This window comes from Delphinapterus leucas, chromosome 9, assembly GCF_059928025.1.
Source record: "Delphinapterus leucas isolate spDelLeu-1000000601 "Yukka" chromosome 9, BTC_Dleu_Yukka2, whole genome shotgun sequence".
Taxonomy (NCBI): domain Eukaryota; kingdom Metazoa; phylum Chordata; class Mammalia; order Artiodactyla; family Monodontidae; genus Delphinapterus; species Delphinapterus leucas.
In genome coordinates this window covers 39701585-39724942 of record NC_143137.1, presented here as the reverse complement: position 1 = coordinate 39724942, position 23358 = coordinate 39701585, and the positions used below count along the sequence as shown (strand labels likewise).

Below are 23358 nucleotides of genomic sequence, written 5' to 3'. Positions count from 1 at the left end.
AGCTAAAATTCAGGAATCTGAAAACAGTCCTTAATTATAGCCTTTGCATTCAATTCACAATGAAAGCAGATTGAATTTAAACTTCCCAATAACATAGCCGTCGGGGCTAACGCTCTTGGGATAAATCTAAAATGAAACTCTTTCATACTGAAATCCATTAGTCATTTCTTTAGCAAACCCTCTTAGGTAGGGCCCCTTTAGCCTACATTTCCTGATTCTGCTGTACTTTATGGTGTTATGACTAGGTCCCAAAGAACACTGTGGAATGCAATCTGTAAAATCACTTTTTACTTAAAATTTTAAAATCAAAAATGACTGGAGAAAAAACATGGTAATTATAGCTTAACATAACAATGCAGAGGATACAGCCTGCAATGTAGTAGTTTCAATCACCATTATTATTAGCACAGTTTTTAGTAGTAGTCATTAGTTGCTGAATTTTTAAATGTTTTGTTTATTAAGATAAAAAATATATTTTTATTTATGCAAAAGATGCCATCGAATCAGTGTTCCAAAGGTGGTGAGGAGTTAGTTTTCTCATTATCACAAGATCTTTCCTCAGGCATGCTGCAGAGAGATATTTCACTTACAGCTAAAATCCACCCAATTGCATAAGGAAACAAAGGACATTTCTGCCCAAGGATTTGGTTTACACTGTTAATTTGGAATCATTTTAGACTTACAGAAAATTTGCAAAAATAATATAGAGAATTCCTATATACCCTTCACCCAGCTTCCCCTAATGTTAACATATTACATAAACATAGTACAATGATCAAAACCAAGAAATTAATATTGGCAAAATGCTATTAACTAAACTATAGATGGTATTTGAATCCCAACAATTTTCCCATTCATGTCCTTTTTTTTGGTCACAGAATCCAATCGAGAATCCCACATAGCATTCCGTCTTCAAATCTACTTAGTCTCTCCCGTTGTGTAAAAATTTCCTCAGTCTTTCCTTGTCTTTCTTGATCAGAGTCATATTTCAAACAGGATTTATTCCTTTTAGTTGAATAATAATGAAAGAACAGAAAAATCCCCAACATTTGGGAACTTTAAGAGAAAAATTATATATTTTCTTAGAAATCTTTCAAATTATTAGAGTATGCTTTGCTAAAATTATGAATTAAACTCTAGATGATTTAAATATTTTAAAAATATTTTTGAAAGAAAATATTTTTTTCTGCACATTGCTGTTTTGTTTTTCGTTTGCAACGACCTGTCTTGAGCAGTTTAAATCTAAAATAAGACTCCTTTGGGAGTGGTTTTTGGATTTATAATTTAGAAGAATTTTTACAGAAATGGAATTAGGATAATTGCTCTATGGCCTCTTTGGCTTAACTTAGAAGGAAATTCTATTAATTGTGTGGTATAAATTTACTCCTTTAAATAGCTTAAAGTAAATTTCAGAGTAGTAGTAGTCAAATTCTGCATGTAAATACTTGTATATATTCTATGTTCCTAACTTAAGTTTCTGAAAACATTATTTATATATATAATTTATATATACAATATAATTATATATATAGTGTGTATATATATGTAGACTGTATATTATATATATATATATAGTCCGTATATACATGCTTGTGTGTGTAATTCTCTGCAGCATTGTTGAATGCTTTACTGAGAGCACATAAAAAATACATATTTTTCAATAAGAGCTATTTCATGTAGCATAAATGCACTTCATCAGCTTGGAGAACAAAGGTCACAATAATTCTTTTTAAAATAAAAATTAATGTGACTGTTCTCCCACTTTACCACTCAAAGTATGTCCTCTCTCTGCCCCAGGGACAGCCCTCATAGAGCATTCCAAATCCTGAGGAGGCTCACCCATAGTTCAGCCCCAATCTGACCTCACTTTCATTGGTGTCTAAAGCCCAGGTGTGGCTCCTTGAATCTGAAGCATGCCCAGGTATAATCTTAAGCCAATGCTTTGGATTGGATCACCTCCCTGTCAAGCTGGGGACTCTCTCCACATCCTCTTATACCACTCCTGAAAGCTGCAGCATTCACAGCCAAGGGAGCAGTTTCTCTGTTCCTGAGGCATCATCTAAAGTACCACATCTGGTTCCTAGGACCTTGCAGAAGGAGAACTAGAGGACTCAAACCAGTGCCACATAGTGCCACCTTTACGTCAGGTGGTTTCATAATGTCTGCTGATGTCCCTGTCTACTTAGTGTTCACTGATAGTACCGTCTTTTCTTGAGGTCAGTGTTTGCATGTGTGGAGGGGGTTGCTGAGCTGGAGAGAAGAAAGTCTTTCCTCACCATGTTATGTTCACTGTTGCTCACCCTGCCAACCTCCAGTTGAGTTTCTGGTACCATTACCTTTGCTGTTCTCATACCAGAAGAGTGGCATAACAAGGCTAGACACATTAAAAGGAGTTTCAGAATCAAGGATAGGGCCCATGTATTACAAAAATGTGGTCTATTCAGTAGAAAAGCTATCCAGGCTTGTCAGACATGTTCATCTTTTAAAAAAAATATTTATTGAAGTACAGTTGATTTATAATGTTGTGTTAGTTTCAGGTATACAGAAAATGTGTGTGTGTGTGTGTGTGTGTGTATATATATATATATATACTTTTTCAGATTCTTCTCCACGATAGTTATTATAAGATATTGAATATAGTTCCCTGTGATATATAGCAGGTCCTCGTTGTTTGTCTATTTTATATATAGTTGTGTGTATCTGTTATTCCCAAACTCCTAATTTATCCATCCCCCACTTTCCCCTTTGGTACCCATAAGTTTGTTTTCTATGTCTGTGAGTCTATTTCTGTTTTGTAAATAAGTTCATTTGTATCATTTTTTTAGATATATACATTCCACATGTAAGTGATATCATATGATATTTGTCTTTCTCTGTCGGAATTACCTCATTTAGTATGATAATCTCCAGGTCCATCCATGTTGTTGCAAATGGCATTATTTCATTCCTTTTTATGGCTGAGTAATATTCCATTGTGTATATATATATATATATATATATATATATATACACATACATCTTCTTTATCAATTCATCTGTCAATGGACATTTAGTTGCTTTCATGTCTTGGCTATTGTAAATAGTACTGCTATGAACATTGGGATGCATGTATATTTTCGAATTGGAGTTTTCAGACGTGTTCATCTTTTTAATGATGAATTTTAACCTCTTTGGGTTAAAATATCTATATCTATCTATCTATATAGATAGATAGATATAGATATTTATACACACACAAACACAAGTACAGAGAGCTGGAGGGATACTATAAAAAATGTAGGATACTCACTTGTGAGTGGGTTGTGCTGACAACCCAGTATGCGAGAGTTCATTTAAAATAAAGGTGTCCTGCAACCAATTAGAGGGAAGGAGCAAATCTTGAAACAGGGACAAGTTCTTCAGGTCATCATTGTTCAGTCAGTGCTCCAGATTTTCTACATAGGAAGAACCAAAGAAAACAGTCTTACTGGAATGGAGGGAGGGGTTGGAGGAGAGATATCTTGAAGCTGCATTTACAGAGCATCCTCCTCCACCTCCTTCTTTGATTCTCTTTATTTGGAGGTGGTTTGGGAATAGATACTGAAGGATTAGATTATATGGAGGCAGAAAGACCCTGCCCCTCAAGGAACTTCTTGGTAATCCCAAACCACAATGCAATCTCTGTGCTTACTTTACACACAGAAGTTATTGTTGAATTTCTCTGCAGCTCAAAGGCTTTTTGCAATTAAGTATGAAATTTTTTTGGAGTAGAAACAAAACTAGCATGTTAGCTCCAAGTGGGCAAAAATTTTATGTTAGTTCTTTGCTCTGTTTCGAATTCCTAGAACAGTGCATGATCCATAGTAAGAACTGAATAATAAGAACTGAATATTGGGGGGATTGGTTCAAGATGGTGGAGTAGAAGGATGTGAGCTCACTCCCTCTTGTGAGAGCACTGGAATCACAACTAACTGCTGAATAATCATTGACAGGAAGACACTGGAACTCACCAAAAAATACCCCACATTCAAAGAAAAAGGAGAAGCCACAATGAGATGGTAGGAGGGGTGCAATCACAATAAAATCAAATCCCATAACTGCTGGGTGGGTGACTCACAAACTGGAGAACACTTATACCACAGAAGTCCACCCACTGGAGTGAAGGTTCTGAGCCCCGCATCAGGCTTCCCAACCTGGGGGTCCAGCAATGGGAAGAGGAATTCCCAGAGAATCTGACTTTGAAGGCTAGCGAGATTTGATTGCAGGACTTTGACAAGACTGGGGGAAACAGAGACTCCACTCTTGGAGGGCACACACAAAGTAGTGTGCACATCAGGACCCAAGGGGAAGGAGCAGTGACCCCTTAGGAGACTGAACCAGACCTAGTGTTGGAGGGTCTCCTGCAGAGGCAGGGGGTGGCTGTGAGTCACTGCGCGGACGAGGACACTGGCAGCAGAAGTTCTGGGAAGCACTTATTTGTGTGTGCCCTCCTGGAGTCCACCACTGGCCCCAGCAAAGGGCCTGTAGGCTCCAGTGCTAGATTGCCTCAGGCCAAACAACCAACAGGGAGGGAAATCAGCCCCACCCATCAGCAGACAAATGGATTAAAGTTTTACAGATCTCTGCCCACCAGAGCAACACCCAGCTCTACCCTCCACCAGTCCCTCCCATCAGAAAGCTTGCACAAGCCTCTTAGATAGCCTCATCCACCAGAGGGCAGACAGCAGAAGCAAGAAGAACTAAAATCCTGCAGCCTGTGGAACGAAAATCACATTCTCAGAAAGACAGACAAAATGAAAAGGCAGAGGGCTATGTACCAGATGAAGGAACAAGATAAAACCCCAGAAAAACAATTAAATGAAGGGGAGTAGGCAACCTTCCAGAAAAAGAATTCATAATAATGATAGTGAAGATGATCCAAGACCTTGGAAAAAGAATGGAGGCAAAGACTGAGAAGATACAAGAAAGGTTTAACAAAGATGTAGAAGAATTAAAGAAAAAACACCTAGAGGAATTAAAGAACAAACCAACAGAGATGAACAATACAATAACCAAAATGAAAAATACACTAGAAGGAATCAATAGCAGAATAACTGAGGCAGAAGAATGGGTAAGTAACCTGGAAGACAGAATGGTGGAATTCACTGCCGCACAACAGAATAAAGAAAAAAGAATGAAAAGAAAAGAGGACTGCCTAAGAGACCTCTGGGACAACATTAAACACACCAACATTCGCATTTCAGGGATCCAAGAAGGAGAAGAGAGAGAGAAAGGACCTGAGAAAATATTTGAAGAGATTATAGTTGAAAATTTCCCTAACATGGGGAAGGAAAGACCACCCAAGTGCAGGAGTCACAGAGAGTCCCAAGCAGGATAAACCCAAGGAGAAACATGCAGAGACATATAGTAATCAAACGGACAAAAATTAAAGACAAAGAAAAATTATTAAAAGCAACAAGGGAAAAATGACAAATAACATACAAGGGAACTCTCATAAGGTTAGCAACCAATTTCTCAGCAGAAACTCTGCAAGCCAGAATGGAGTGGCACAATATATTTAAAGTGATGAAAGGGAAGAACCTACAGCCAAGATTACTCTACCTGGCAAGGATCTTATTTGGATTCAACAGAGAAATAAAAAGCTTTACAGGCAAGCAAAAGCTAAGAGAATTCAGCACCACCAAACCAGCTCTACAACAAGTGCTAAAGGAACTTCTCCAAGTGGGAAACACAAGAGGAGAAAAGGACCTACAAAAACAAACCCAAAACAATTAGGAAAATGGTAATAGAAACATACATATTGATAATCACCTTAAATGTGAATGGATTAAATACTCCAACCAAAAGACACAGGCTTACAGAATGGATACAAAAACAACACCCATCCATATGGTGTCTACAAGAGACCCACTTCAGACCTAGGGACATGTACAGACTGCTAGTGAGGGTATGGAAAAGGATATTCCATGCAAATGGAAATCAAAAGAAATCTGGGTAGTAATACTCATATCAGATAAAATAGACTCTAAAATAAAGAATGTTACAAGAGACAAGAAAGTATACTACATAATGATCAAGGGATCAATCCAAGAAGAAGATATAACAATTATGAATATATATGCACCCAATATAGGAGCACCTCAATACATAAGGCAACTGCTAACAGCTGTAAAAGAGGAAATCGACAGTAGCACAATCATAGTGGGGGACTTTAACACCACACTTACACCAATGGACAGATCATCCAGACAGAAAATTAATAAGGAAACACAAGTTTTAAATGACACAATAGACCAGATAGATTTAATTGATATTTATAAGACATTCCATCCAAAAACAGCAGATTACACTTTCTTCTCAATTGCACACAGAACATTCTCCAGGATAGATCACAGCTTGAGTCACAAAGCAAGCATTGGTAAATTTAAGAAAATTGAAACTGTATCAAGAATATTTTCTGACCACAATGCTATGAGATTAGAAATAAATTACAGGGGAAAAAAAAAGTAAAAAACACTAACAGTTGGAGGCGAAACAATACGTTGCTAAATAATGAAGAGACCACTGAAGAAATCAAAAAATACCTACAGAAAAATGACAATGAAAACACAACGATACAAAATCTATGGCATGCAGCAAAAGCAGTTCTAAGAGGGAAGTTTATAGCAATACAGTCCTAACTCAGGAAAAAAGAAAAATCTCAAATAAACAATCTAACCTTACACCTAAAGGAACTAGAGAAACAAGAACAAACAAAACCCAAAGCTAGTAGAGGGAAAGAAATAATAATGATCAGAGCAGAAATAAATGAAATAGAAACAAAACAATAGCAAAGCTCAATAAAATTAAAAGCTGGTTCTTTCAGAAGATAAACAAAATTGATAAACCTTTAGCCATACTCATCAAGAAAAAGAGGGAGAGGACTCAGATCAATAAAATTAGAAATGAAAAAGGAGAAGTTACAGTGGACACCACAGAAATACAAAGTATCATAAGAGACTACTACAAGCAACTGTATGCCAATAAAATGGACAACCTGGAAGAAATGGACAAAATCTTAGAAAGTTATAACGTTCCAAGACTGAACCAGGAAGAAATAGAAAATATGAACAGACCAATCACAAGTAATGAAATTGAAACTGTGATTAAAAATCTTCCAACAAACAAAAGTCCAGGACCAGATGGCTTCACATGTGAATTCTAGCAAACATTTAGAGAAGAGCTAAGACTCATCTTTTTCAAGCTCTTCCAAAAAATTGCAGTAGAAGAAACACTCCCAAACTTATTCTACAAGGACACCATCACCCTGATACCAAAACCAGACAAAGATACTACAAAAAAAGAAAAGTACAGACCAATATCACTGATGAATATAGATGCAAAAATCCTCAACAAAATACTTGCAGCCAGAATCCAACAGCACATTAAAAGGATCATACACCATGATCAGGTGAGATTTATCCCAGGGATGCAAGGATCCTTCAATATACGCAAATCAATCAATGTGATACACCTTATTAACAAATTAAAGAATAAAAACCATATGATCATCTCAATAGATGCAGAAAAAGCTTTTGACAAAATTCAACACTGATTTACAATAAAAACTCTCCAGAAAGTGGGCATAGAGGCAACCTACCTCAACATAATAAAGGTCATATACGACAAATCCACAGCAAACATCATTCTCAATGGTGAAAAACTGAAAGCATTTCCTCTAAGATCAGGAACGAGACAAGGATATCCACTCTTGCCACTATCATTCAACATAGTTTTGGAAGTCCTAGCCTCGGCAATCAGAGAAGAAAAAGAAATAAAAGGAATACAAATTGGAAAAGAGAAGTAAAACTGTCACTACCTGCAGATGACATGATACTATACATAGAGAATCCTAAAGATGCCACCAGAAAACTACTAGAGCTAATCAATGAATTTGGTAAAGTAGCAGGATACAAAATTAATGCACAGAAATCTCTTGCATTCCTATACACTAATGATGAAAAATCTGAAAGAGAAATTAAGGAAACACTACCACTTACCATTGCAACAAAAAGAATAAAATACCTAGGAATAAACCTACCTAAGGAGGCAAAAGACCTGTTTTCAGAAAACTATAAGACACTGATGAAGGAAATTAAAGATGATACAAACAGATGGAGAGATATACATGTTCTTGGATTGGAAGAATCAATATTGTGAAAATGACTATACTACCCAAAGCAATCTGCAGATTCAGTGCAATCCCTGTCAAATTACCAATGCCATTTTTTACAGAAGTAGAAGAAAAAAATCTTAAAATTTATATGGGGAATAAAAGACCCTGAAGAGCCAGTGCAATCTTGAGGGAACAAAATGGAGCTGGAGAAATCAAACTCCCTTACTTCAGACTATACTAAAAGCTACAGTAATCAAGACAATATGGTACTGGCACAAAAACAAATATAGATCAATGGAACAGGATAGAAAGCACAGAGATAAACCCACACACCTATGGTCAACTAATCTATGACAAAGGAGGCAAGGATATACAATGGAGAAAAGACAGTCTCTTCAATAAGTAGTGCTGGGAAAACTGGACAGCTACATGTAAAACAGTGAACTTAGAACACTCCCTAACACCATACACAAAAATAAACTCAAAATGGATTAAAGACTTAAATGTAAGATCAGACACTGTAAAACTCTTAGAAGAAAACATAGGAAGAATACTCTGACATAAATCACAGCAAGATCTTTTTTTGCCCCACCTCCTAGAGTAATGGAACTAAAAACAAAAATAAACAGGTGGGACCTAATGAAACTTAAAATCTTTCGCACAGCAAAGGAAACTATAAACAAGACGAAAAGACAACGCTCAGAATGGGAGAAAATATTTGCAAACGAATCAATGGACAACGGATTAATCTCCCAAATATGTAAACAGCTCATGCAGCTCAATATTAAGACAACCCAATCCAAAAATGGGCAGAAGATCTAAATAGACATTTCTCCAAAGAAGACATACAGATGGCCAAGAAACACATGAAAAGCTGCTCAACATCACTAATTATTAGAGAAATGCAAATCAAAACTACAGTGAGGTACCACCTCACACCAGTTAGAATGGGCATCATAAAAAAATCTACAAACTGGCTTCCCTAGAGGCGCAGTGGTTGAGAGTCCGCCTGCTGATGCAGGGGACACGGGTTCATGCCCCAGTCCAGTAAGATCCCACATGCTGCAGAGTGGCTGGGCCCGTTAGCCATGGCTGCTGAACTAGCATGTCCGGAGCATGTGCTCTGCAACGGGAGAGGCCACAACAGTGAGAGGCCCATGTACTACAAAAAAAAAAAAAAAAAATCTACAAACTACAAATGCTGGAGAGCGTGTGGAGAAAAGGGAACCCTCTTGCATTGTTGGTGGGAATGTTAATTGATAGAGCTACTAAGGAGAACAGTATGGAGGTGCCTTAAAAAACTAAAAATAGAACTACCATATGACCCAGCAGTCCCACTACTGGGCATATATCTGGAGTAAACTGTAATTACAAAAGATACATGCACCCCAATATTTCATTGCAGCACTATTTACAGTAACCAAGACATGGAAGCAACCTAAATATCCATCCACAGACAAATGGATAAAGAAAATGTGGTACATATACACAGTGGAATATTACTCAGCCATAAAAAGGAATGAAGTCGGGTCATTTGTAGAGATGTGGATGGACCTAGAGACTGTCATACAGAGTGGAGTAGGTCAGAAAGAGAAAAACAAATATCGTATATTTTCGCATATATATAGAACCTAGAAAAATGGTGCAGATGAACCAGTTTGCAAGGCAGAAATAGGTACACAGATGTAGAGAACTAATGTATGGACACCAAGGGGGGAAAGCGGGAGAGGGTGGTGGTGGTGGTGGGATGAATTTGGAGATTTGGATTGACATATATACACTAATATGTATAAAATAGATAACTAATAATAACCTGTTGTATAAAAATAATAAATATAATTTAAAAAAAGAACCAAAAATAAAAAAGAACTGAATATTTGTTCCTGAATGAACTTGTATATTTAGCCACAAATTAGTTAAATTAGTCATATGCATTATCTGGGCTTCCCTGGTTGACACAGTGGTTGAGAGCCCACCTGCCGATTCAGGGGACACAGGTTCGTGCCCCGGTCTGGGAAGATCCCACATGCCGCGGAGTGGCTGGGCCCGTGAGCCATGGCCACTGAGCCTGCGCATCCGGAGCCTGTGCTCCGCAACGGGAGAGGCCACAACAGTGAGAGGCTCGCATACTGGAAAAAAAAAAAAAAAAAATGCAGTATCTAATTCATCATGGCAGTTTTTGCAATAAAGTATTTTACAGTCATTAGGATGGTTTATACCAGTATGTATTGTCATAGAAAAATGTTTATGATTTAGGAAAGATAAGTAAATGTCTTATTTGCATAAATTATATTTATTTGTAAATTACTTTTGAAAAATATATATCATTTGAAAATTATGTACGTGCATATATAGATGCAAAGTCATATACTTGGATGTAAATAAAATAATTCTTAGGTGATTGTATTCTAATTAGTTGAATGCAACTAGTGGAATTCAAATGAAATCAATAGAGGTGACTTAAAAATTAATAGTTGGAAAAAAATAACAGTGGTTGAATGTCAGCACTCAATATTATTTGTATTAATATTAGCTAAAATTATTAAAATTGAGCCACACCAGTGGTAGAAGTTATTGGAAATTATGGCATTAAAAAATTAAAAAGCAAACACACTCACTTCTATAGTTGAACAAGTTACAAAAACTATACAAATGGACAAATGGTATTGAAAAAATTACTTATTTTTTTCCCCCAAGCCAAGAAATTACTGGCTTTTTGGTAAAGATATAAAATTATCTTATAGATAGTGTTAGCATCAGTCACCCTACTTGACTAATGTCTAAGATGGATAACAGAGGGGATTTTCAAGGTGCCCTGTGCATAAGACAAATATCTCATACTTTTTGGGTTTATATATATTTGTGTTCAACCCTATCTCCCCTCTAGATCATGGAACATGATACCAGCACAGGGTAGGCAGTTAATAAATGCTCATTGAACGAACTCATGATTGTCTGGGTTTAGTGGGAAACAGTGGTACAGATACTGAAAAGTAGGGGCAATGGGAATGATAGTAGCAGTATCGTGGACCCAAACTTTGTGTGGTGGTGTAGACAAATTCAAAAGATCCTCACCTTTCTCTGGCTTTTGAAAATTGGATCTTGTATAACTTTTATCTGTACCCAAACTTAAATTGTTTTGTCTTCCATTCTTTTTGGCAATACAAGTTTTTTCCTGCAAACTCTGGCTCAGTAGAGGAAGTAAAACCCTAATTCTACCTCACCCTCCAGCACCATCAGATGCTAATAGAGTTTTACGTACAGGATATATCTCCTCATCATTGTATTGAATTTTTAGAATTGCTTCCTCAGTGCAGTTGTAAGGCTTTGAAAAGTTCTGTTTGTAGAGTTGGTGATTGGGTAACATATTTCGAGTGAAGTTGTAAAGAGTCCATGAATAAAAAGAGCAGAAGAGAAGAAAAAGATATAGATTGAATCTAAGGATGTTAAAATGCAATTTTAGCTTTTTCTCCGATAACAGGCTCTGCCTTTGGTTTCTTTCTACATTTGAATGAGGTGCATGGAAAACTGAGCTACTTTTAAGAGAAGGCTACACTGTGATTGTTTCTTTTTTCTTTTTCTTCATTTCTTCTTTCCTTTTTTTAAAAAAAATAATATAGGCAATCTTTTCCAAAAGTTGATGTCTTGAAGTAAATACTATACTTCTCTTCTTACGGTGGTTTGACTCAATGCTTCAGATTGGCAAAGAAGAAATTTGTACTCCATCTTCTTGTGTTTTTACAGCTTCGTTTGCATAAATGTGCAATTTATGTAGGGGTTGATGTACTGTATTGAGAAATTCAGAGACAGCTGCCAGGGCCATCTTGCAGGGAAGCTGTGCTGAACCTGAAATTTAATTTAAATATTTCATCTCATTATCATAGATTGCAGTGTTGGTAGTAAACTCTCCCTTCTTTAGAATCAGCACTAATCCAATCCATGAAAATTCAATTGCCCTGTCCACAAATTTTGTGACTGAAAGCAGGGAACTGCAGACTTTGCAATGTAGATTGCCTGAAAGAATACTTTTGACTTCTTTCTTAGAAGGAAGAATCTTCGTCTTAGGAATTCAGGTAATAGAATTCAATTAAATTAACTAAAAAATTGTGCTTATTAATGTTCTCCTGCTACATCACCAGACATAAATGCAAGTCAGCTGACATCTTTCACTTTCCACTAAGCTTTTTGAAATTAACCATTTTTGTTAAGTTTAGCTGCTGCAATTAACTGCTGATTTCACCTCTGCATGGGCCTTGCTTCAGATGGTGTTAGGGGTATCAACATCATTGAAGTCAATGGCACATGCTGGTGATTAATAACTACTTCGTTACTCAGAAAAAGGCTTCTCTTCGTTAATAATGATTATGGAAAATTTCCTATAAAAATATTATTTCTAGGACTTCCCTGGCGGTCCAGTGGTTAAGGCACCATGCTTCCAGTGCAGGGGGCACGGTCGGGGAACTAAGATCCTGCATGCCGTGCACTGTGGCCAAAAAATATATATATATACACATATATATGTGTATATTATTTCTACAAATACATGCATAGTTATTAGCTAAGATTGTAGGCATTATTAGAATCATGAGAATGTCAAGACTGCAAAAATACATTTTGATTTCCTTGATGTGGTAAAAACCATTGTTGCAATTATTGTTTGATTAATGTATTAGGAGAGTGTGGCTTTCTCAATGCTCACCCTCATTTTGGTTTAGCTCTGAATATTAGCAAATGCTTTTTGAAAATAATACTTTAACCCCTAAGAGTAATTCTGGTCCAAAGAGAATGATTTGAAGCTGATGAAGTCATTGTGTTTTTCACACAGCTCATGCTAACTTATTCAATCTTTGTGTCTAGTTGCTTATAGCTCAAAGACTACATTAATGGCACATCAAATCGTCCATCAATGAAAGAAATGCATGCACATACATAAAATTATGCTCACATCCCTGCTCAATCTTACATACAAATACAGTGGATATGACATATCTTTTGGAAAAAAATAATTTTTTCTTTCCTCTAAGCTAACAAAGTGCTAAATTGACGCTTTTATTTTTAGAATTGAATGGGTTGTGCCATCACCTTCATCTTGGACCTTGAAATTTCCATAATCCTCTTCTCTTCTGGGTTTGAGTAGAGAACATATTGATGGATTCAATATTCAATCCTGAAAAGACCCCAGGGGAACAAATGTAGTCAGAATAGACATGTAGCAATCAGTGCTTAGCTTTCCTCCTAAGATGTATCAGGGCCTGTTTGGTCACATGGAGGTTTTTAGCCATGGAAAGCAAATTCCTTCACTGTCTTTATTGGGGATGGACTCTGTCTGCATATTCATGACATTGAAATTCTAATGTAAGATGCATCTCATCCCTTCTGAGTTTGGGCCTCCTTTCTGCTGACAGTGTTCATATTAAGTTTGGAAAGGATTTGCCATTGTTTTTACTTCTGTTTTTTAATTATTTTTATTGCCACATAATTTTGAAATGTATGGGCAACATTTAAATGAGTTGTAAATGGCTAGAATTATGAAGTAATAAAAATAAATGAAAACTGCTCCCGCAGGTGAAAAGTAGAATGGATCATATGGGGGTCACCAGTCATGGACTATGTTTGATTAATATTGTCTTCATTGAGAGGACTCACTGTACACAATATCCACGCTCATGAACAATATTCTATTGAGAGTGGGTGAGATTAGATGAAGGCCACAGGCATGAAAGTATGTGTGTAATATCAAAAGTTGATAATAAGCTTCTTATTCTTAAGAAACTCATACTTTATCGTGCAAAACAATATACATACAAAAAAGAAAGACCCAGAGCAATATTAGTGGTACTGTATTTACAAGTGCTAATGGTTTGGTTAAAAAAAAAAAAGTACTAAAGGGATTCAGAAACTGGAGAGATAGGTGTGGTCTGGGGTTATTCAGAATATGCTTTTGGAGAACGGTATGGTTTGCTCTGCATCTGAAAATATTTGTTAAGGGAAAGGAGAATAGGAGGACATTTCAGCTGGAGAATAAACTTGTAGAGATGAAGACTTTGCTATATCAAAGTATAATATGGAGGGTTGTTTTTTTTGTTTTTTTTTTCTTTTTTTTTTTTGCGGTACGCGGGCCTCTCATTGTTGTGGCCTCTCCCGCTGCGGAGCACAGGCTCCGGACGCGCAGGCTCAGTGGCCATGGCTCACGGGCCCAGCCGCTCCACGGCATGTGGGATATTCCTGGACCGGGGCACGAACCCGTGTCCCCTGAATCGGCAGGCGGACTCTCAACCACTGCGCCACCAGGGAAGCCCGGAGGGTTTTTCTTTAAATGCAAGTGAAGATGAACTTAATGCATAGCAAATTAATGCTAATAAAAATAATACTGACAAACAACCAATATTTACTGAATGGTTTCTATGGCCCAAAGCGTTGAGCTAAGTGCATTACACGGATTATCTCTTGTAACCCATTTTTTAAGATTGACAGCAACATATTGGAAGACTTCACTTTTGTACTTGAGTCCCTTGGCAATAGGAACTAATGTAAATCTTAAAATATTCAGTGATTTGATTTGGCTGAGTGGATGTGAGATGGAAAAAAGGCAAGAAGAAGAGCTGAGAGATTACTCTGAAAATCTGAGTGTTAATGAATTGTACCATTCTGCATGAAAATAGTGGATTTATCCAGTGGTGTTCTGGTAAATATTTAACAGTTGACTCTCCAGGGGGAAAAGCCCTGATTTGATAACTTGCCACTTTCTGTGACGTAAATACTTTCACAATGACTGAATTCAAGCTGCCAATTCGAGGTCAACTGGCTCACCAAACTCCTAACAGCAACAGTTGGCTTTTGTCAGTCAGTATGAGCTGGCTCTGCACACCATCAAATTAATCTCAGACATAGAGAAACTGAAGAATGAATGAGAGTTGGATGGTTTGGCTATGTGGAATAGAAGAGACTCTATCAAAAGTGGCATCCAGTTTTATAGCTTCAAGGAATGACAGCCTGGGTGTCACTGCCTTCTAGGAGGGCAAGTCTAGCTGTGCCTCAACTGGACAAGAGTCACGTATAGACAGCTCTAGTAGCTTCTTCAGGCAAGTATCTGAGGGTTTTACTTGCTTGGAGGAGAAAGTTTTCTGCCTGGGTGACTAGGGGAGGCACGTGATACTGGGGCAACTAGAGGATGGTGTGGCAAATGTTCCTTGGTCCAGTTCAAGGATTAAGTCTGAGCCATCAAAGTAGAGAGGCTAGAGACTGATTTGGGAAGATTTCTTTTTCACTGAAGGGCCCCATGAAATGTTATCTATTTCTCCTGGAGGAAGGGTATGGTGTAGAGTAGGGAAAAGAATCATTCTTTCAAGCTGTGCACATCCCTGTGGCACTGTGAGAGCCTCAGAGACATGGGACACTTTCTGGAGAGTCCTAGAAGTGTATAGGGGAATCGGAGAAACTCTCAATCAAAACGAAGTCCTATCTTTGCAGTTACAAAATGAAATTTGGATGTTAACAAATATGCAAGTTTGTACCCAAAGGCTTCTGAAGCCTGGGAAATTTGGACAGGGGAAAAAAGGCAAAAGGTGTGCATGAACCTAATTATGTTACATATGAGATGATAAGCAAGAAAATTTGTCTTGTAATGCAGCTGAAGCTCTAGTGAAAAGACCAGAAGTAAGGAAGGGAAATGGGAGTTATCACCCAAAAGATGACACTTCTTGGCTGGAATCCAAATCAAGGAGAGTGTAGAAAGGAGGTCAGATTGTCTCTGGTGAAGCCCACAAGAACATATCACAACATTCTAAGTGAAATCAATATATTTCACCAGTCCACAATCCTGAGTGTGTATAATAGATAAATTCATTTTTCCTGGGCGTGCCTTAGAAACAAACATTTCTGTGCCATGCTCATTCAATTGCTAGTTACAGATCTTCATAGGTTTCTAAATTCCTCCTGACTTAACGACATTTTTGGTAAGCAGGGTCAGGCAGCAGGCATGCCATGCCTGTACTAAATAGTCCATGTGCCGAGATAGAATGCTTCTGTCTTTCTACTGTCTGAAGACTTCACAATGCATTGTGTCCTCACTGATGTTTTGGTGACAGATGGCTTTTATTGTGTTTGAGCAGCAGGGATGATTTAATTTCCTTATTCCTTTGAAGGAATTTCTTATTCTTTAGCATTTTTCTCTTTCTCCTTGTCCTGAGTGAGCTCAGAGCCAAGAATTTACATCTTTCTTCTTTTCCTTCCCCCTTTCAGCAATTATTATCAGTACAGAGCTTTTCCTAAATGTTCCAATCCCAAACCATACTGTAAACCGTCTTTTCTTCTTGCTGGCCAACTTCTCAATGTTTGATTAATACATTTGGCTTAAAATTTGTATTTCCCGCTCAGTCTTCTGCTAAAAGTATGGCATAAGGTGACACACACACACACACACACAGAGTTCCAGCTGAAATGGCTAGACTTACTGGTGTTATTTCAATATATAAAGTCCATGGAGAAAAATAGTGGTTCCATGCCCCCTGCCCATTCACCAAAGGAAGGACTTAGACAACATTTATCTCTGTTGATCTTATCTCTGAAACCCATGGCCTGAGGCCACTGAATTTAAGTTTTAAAGTTAAAAGTATTAAGGAGAATAAATAAAATTTCAACATGCACAAATCTGGTACATAGATTCATTGCATTTTCACCTTCATACTTCATTTCTTTACTTTTACATTTCATTTCTCTAGGTTTTAAGATTTTTGTTTGCATTTATGTTACACTTTATAGGTCTTCTTCAAAGGAAATATGCTTCTTTTGTGTTTATTGATATCTCCTAAAGATTTAAAATTTTGCTCAATCTCCTACTATCATTCCAAACCATGAGAATGATCTCAACTTTTGCTTTATGAATTTGAGGTTTGCTTCTTCCTTCTCTCACATCCTTAAGTTTAAATTCATGATTTTTTCCCATATTTATTTATTTAAATTATATAGTTCATGCCCTTATTTCTAAATCTTACCTTCTATTTCTAACCTTTTTTTTTTTTTTTAAGATGTTGGGGGTAGGAGTTTAATTATTTATTTATTTTTGCTGTGTTGGGTCTTCATTTCTGTGTGAGGGCTTTCTCTAGTTGTGGCAAGCGGGGGCCACTCTTCATCAAGGTGCGTGGGCCTCTCACTATCGCGGCCTCTCTTGTTGTGAAGCACAGGCTCCAGACGCGCAGGCTCAGTAGTTGTGGCTCATGGGCCTAGTTGCCCCACGGCATGTGGGATCCTCCCAGACCAGGGCTAGAACCCGAGTCCCCTGCATTAGCAGGCAGGTTCTCAACCACTGCGCCACCAGGGAAGCCCCCTCTAACCTTCTTTAGATTGGCTTCAACCTCCTTATTTTCACTGCTTCCATCTCTCGCACTCAACTGGATTCTTTTTTAGTATATAAACATTCTCAGTTCTCTCCCATCTGCAGAAATATCCTTTCTCTTGATGCTGTCAACACTTTGCACACTCATCCACTTTTCTTTCTTTAAACCAAACACCGTATAAGTAGTCTGGCTTCACTGTTACCATTTTCCTACTTTTCTCTAATTCCTCAAGTTTTTACAGTCTTGTTTTGTGCTCCCATCACATTACCTAAGTGTGTAAAAAAATAAGGAAACAAACAAATATGTAAACAAATGCTCTTTTGGAGATTATAATGAGCTCCTTATAACCAATCAGTATCATTTCTTAGTCCTTGTTTCCTTTTTCTCTAAAACGGTAGGATTTGACACTACTAATAATCCTAATTCTGAAATTCTCTCCCCACTGGATCCTACAAGTCAGTTCTATCTTGGCTCCCTTTCTACTTCTCTGATCATGACTCTTAGACTTTGTTCTCCAGTCTCATATACATTTTCAATGGGATCAGTTCTCTGGCTCTTTTTTTCCTCTCTCTTTCATTTAGTTAAACAATGTTTCATTTAGTTAAATGAATGCTTATTGATCACATATTATCTGTAACTCCTTTGAGTCTAAGGATGCCTTGGGGTACCACTGTGGTCCTGTTTGAGGACAATGGAAAACCATCTTGTTCCAAGAAATCTTGAGAGACTTCTAGGACCTTTCATTATGTGTGAAATCTCCATCCTTCTTTACTGCTTTTGGCTGAGGAATTTATGATCCTTGTTGAAATGCAAAAAATATTCTCCAATAGGCCTCATACATTGTCAGCCAGGTCTTTGGTCAAAATAGAAAAAACCAGATGGTCAAATTATCTAACAGAACACAGATCCAGAGGCATGAAATACAGGACAGTTATATTCTAATGAGGTAAGGGAGAAAGGTGAGAGAATATTGGGTAATGGGAGGTGCTCCCTAGAAAGGTAAACAAGTGGTTTGCCCCCTGGCTGGCCTTGGAAATGCCTAATTAAAAAGACACAAAACAGGGCTTCCCTGGTGGCGCAGTGGTTGAGAGTCCGCCTGCCGATGCAGGGGACGTGGGTTCGTGCCCCGGTCCGGGAAGATCCCGCATGCCGCGGAGCGGCTGGGCCCATGGGCCATGGCTGCTGGGCCTGTGCGTCCGGAGCCTGTGCTCCGCAACGGGAGAGGCCACAACAGTGAGAGGCCCGCGTACCGCAAAAAAAAAAAAAAAAAAAAAGACACAAAACAAATATTGTAAACAAATTCTCTCGACTGGATAAGCTTAGCATTTTGAAAACAAGAGTTTCTTTGCAGAGTATATATTCCCACTGCTGTTTGTTTTTTGTTTGTTTGTTTGTTTTTCCTGAATTCTCTCATAGTTCTTGGTAAATGAATCTGAGTCACAAGAGATCAGCTCCCTGGAGGTGCTTAGTCTAATTAAGAACAATAATAAAAATCTCCATTAAAGCCTTTACTCTGAGAAAGCCATTAGGAAACTACTAGAGGGACAGCAGTTTTTCTTCCAAGTTCAAGTGTTTCCTTTTACTGTAGTGCATGATTATAAATAAATATTCTTTGATATCCTACTAAATATCTCTGGATGGACCATAAACTACTTTGTAATATAAATGATTTACTAGGCTAACACAAAAGGTGATTTTTGCTTATCAATGAAAAATGATATAAATTTAGCCCCTGTCATTTCTAATAAAACATTAGTATTTTCATAATATGATTGGAATTTGGTAGTCTTCGAAGATGTTGTAAAAAACACTTATGGATTTAAAAAAAATTAAAGAGCCGTAGTAACAGAAACTATTTTATGGTATTAACTGAAAACTACCAGCTTCATAGTGTTTTCTTCATTTTAAACTTGCCTTCTGTTCATACTCTTTCACCATAGATTCACCAGTGGGATTTTACTAAGTTAGAAATTCTTTGTTATGTGGGGTTCTTACTCTGATATTTATGTGGGGATTTTGAGACTACATATCCTAGCGTCTGCCTCCTTGACTATGTGCATATGAAATTTAATAGAACCTAGTCAATCCTTACCAAAACAACAATCTTATTTTCTGCTTTCTATATTTTAAGGAGAATAATGCATTTGCAGAACATCAATAAGTAAAGAGCCTTCCTGAACAATCACAAGAGTATTGATTATTTAAGGATGATTCATATAAAGAACAAATGTTTTAGCATTGCCAGCAAAACCAGCAGGGGTTAGTTTGCAGATGCTGCTATTTATGGCATTTCTAGTTCTCTGATGACTACAACTTTTGTTTGCATACCTCTGCCATCACAGCACCTTCATCATGCCAACCACTCAGATGCCCAGAGCTTCCTGGTATAAACGGGGTGGCCTCCGTGTTCCTGATTTTCTCACTTTCCTTCTATCCCAGATTTGCTTTTTTTGTGTGAGTCTTTCTCTCTGTGGGAGATGGGTATTAATTTGTGGTGCTTATACAACAACTGATATAAGGACATCACAATTCTCACCTAACATTTACGGCTTTGGCTTCAACTACTGAAAGGAGTTTCAGGTATCATCATAGGTTAGTAGGAGAGATGTTTTGGGCTTGGGATCTTTCTTATCACTTTTTTTTTTTTTTTTTTTTTTTTTTTTGCGTTGCGGGCATCTCACTGTTGTGGCCTCTCCCGTTGCGGAGCACAGGCTCCAGACACGCAGGCTCAGCGGCCATGGCTCACGGGCCCAGTGGCTCCGCGGCATGTGGGATCTTCCCAGACCAGGGCACGAACCCGTGTCCCCTGCATCGGCAGGCGGACTCTCAACCACTCTTATCATTTTTTATTTCAAATTTCCGGATATTTAAAGGCACTTAGAGTAACTAATTTGAAGATATAAAATAATTTAATGTTTTTTGAAAACCTTTTATGTAAGTCATAACAGACTTTAAAGATATATAAAAAGTATAAGTTTTTATATATTAAACTTTACTGAGTTGTAATTGACATTCAATAAAAGGCATATATTTAAAATGTACAACTTGATAAATTCTGACATATCTATATACCCATGAAACCATCACCACCATCAAGATAGTGAACATATCCACTACCTACTAATGTTTTCTCATGCCCTTTTGTAATAAAACTCTCTTACACTACCCTATCATCTGCTCCATCCCCCACCTACAACCAAACATTCACTGGTTTGAAAAGCTAAGACTTTTTCATACCAGACTATGCTTTGTGGTCAACACACTTAATAAAATCATGAGAATTCCCAACCACAAGTGTACCATTTAGGGTTCAATTATTTGTCCTTGACAAATTGGGTTAATCTGGGTCTGCCACGCAACAGGAGGGCTATTCTAGAGCACCACTGTGAATGGTCAGATCTGTATTGTGAATGGTGACTTCAGTAGTTTAGTGGTGAAAAGAAATGAGAAGAAACAAGAATTATATGCAAGCAGAGACCTGAAGCAACAGCTTCTGAACCTTCTTAAGACCCTAAAGCTTGCATCATGGTTTCAGCTGGTGTTTGCAACTCTAGCTGCACATTAAAATCGCTAAGGGAGCTTTAATTAGTTAAATCAGAATCTCTGGTAGGGACTGAGTCTTGGGATTCATAAACAGTATTTAAAACTTCCCAGGTGACTCTGATATGCAGTGAAAGCTGAGAATCATTGCTGGTGTTTTACTAATAATTAAGTGTTCTTTTTCTAGAACCGGTTTCAGGTTTAATTTTCTTAAGGAGTTCACCCAGAATTGATCATTCTGTATTACCGTTTTCTCTTAGGAGGTTGTCTTACTCTGGTCAAGAAGCGTTTCCTCAAGGAACAGTAAATGTGACACAGAAAAAAAAGAAAGATATTAAAAGTATTTATTAAAAAAAAAAGTAAATGGTTGTTGTTTAGCCACGATTTTGATTTATCTTCCTGCCTTATAATAATCTACAAATTCTAATCCAATTCTGCTGTGTTCTGTGATCAATTTTACCTTTCCTTTACCGTTTTCTGTTTCAATATGCATGAGAGGCCACAGGAGAATCTGGCATGTTTAGGTGCCGCGCTCCCTCATGCCTCTGATCTCTCTCTTCAGTGTCTCCACTGGGAGTCACTACCGTGTCTCACTATTGTGTCTTCAAAGTGGCTCCTAGCCCTCTATTCTGCCCCATCCCTGGGTCTTCCCTCTCTGCTCTCTGACTTATCCTGACTCCTTCACTCCAGGAAAATACCCCTATCCTCTCTCCTATTTTTAATGTCCACTGGTTGCTAGATATCTTTTCAAATACATGTATTTATGTCAATGGCTGCCAATATTTGAATATGGTATCTCAGGCAAGCTACTATTATGTTAATCTCAGCCTTTCGCGGATGATGCCATGACCTAAAGAACTAACTTTATTTTTTTAATAATACGTTTTATTTACTTTTCATTGAAGTGTAGTTGATTTACAATGCTGTGTTAGTTTCTTGTGTACAGCCAAGTGACTCAGTTATAAGTATATGTATCTTTTTCAGATTCTTTTCCATTATAGTTTATTACAAGATATTGAATATAGTACCCTATGCTATACAATAGGACCTTTTTATTTATCTATTTATATATAGTACTTTGTATCTGCTCATCCCAAACTCCTAATTTATCCCCCCCTCCCACTTTCCCCTTTGGAAACCATAAATTTGTTTTCCAGAACTAACTTTATAGTGGGAAATTCCTGTTTCTGTTTCAAGCTGGTGGGAGAAAAATTTGAGGACAGGTATGCCAGTCTGTGGCCTCCATATCATACCATGGACTAGAGTTCCCTTGTACCTCTGTAAACAAAAAAACCCTGCTCTGTTGGTAGTGTCACCTTTACAGTGTGTTAAGGGACATTAGTGTGCCTACCTCTGAGAAAAATGAAGCAGCTGAGTGATAGTGAAACACTGATGCTTCACTGTGAATTAATGGTACAATGTCATTTTTCAAAGTACTTTTATGACTGTGGTGCAACAGGAAAACATTTCTGCTCAATGACCCTTGAATGCAAACTTCCATTTGTGAGGCTGCTGAGTGTTTTAGCAGATTGGGCTCTAAATTAAAGATGTAGGAATTGATTTTTCTCAAAAGGATTTTATAGTTTTGTGTTTTTTCCCTCCCATCTCTATTTAGCTTCAGATACTTGTTAAATGCAGGAGTTTGTAGAATAAAACACATCTCACTATTGTATATCATTCATGATAGATATGAGAATGATTTTTTATTGTCCGTATTATATACTCACTTCTAGAAATTAAAATTGCATTTAAAGTGATATAGTGAAAGGTAACTGTAATATTATATGTTTATGAATCACAAGTTTGTCTTATATTTGCTTTGTTTCTTTTAGGAGAATTTTATTGGCACATGTAAAAGTAGCTAAGAGGTAAAACACTTTCCTTTTGTTTACATGTAACTTGGGAAACATTTTTACTGCTGACCATAAATTGAAAAACTGTGATAGCCATGATTAAGTCAGTCTAACATAGAAATGTTTTTTGGGCACCTGCTACATACACAGCACTCTGATAGAGATGTGGGGTTATAATACATTATATCTAATTGGTATGATTAAAGAATTTAAAATGTATTAGAGAAAAATGTGGGCACAACTATGATTGGAATAAACTTCTGCTATGATAGTAGGGCTAATAACTTTTCATGTATTTAGCATCAGTAAAATTCCTACAGATTCAAATGTTGAAGGAATCTTTCAAAATGCCTAATTTGTCAATAGGAGTAAAAGGAATAAAAGCAGAGTAAAGATGACCTAAAAGTTAAGACACCTAGGTGAACTGATAACTACCTAGTTCACTTAGGTAATTGATGAGCAATGGCTTTAACTTTTAAATTTCCTGAGACCTAAA

General features: G+C 37.3%; 1 long non-coding RNA gene across 1 annotated transcript in view; it reads left to right on the top strand.

Annotated features, from left to right (window-relative positions):
- Positions 1-23358, top strand: part of LOC149748384 (uncharacterized) — a 248427-nt gene that overhangs the window by 149217 nt on the left and 75852 nt on the right. The window lies entirely within an intron of this gene.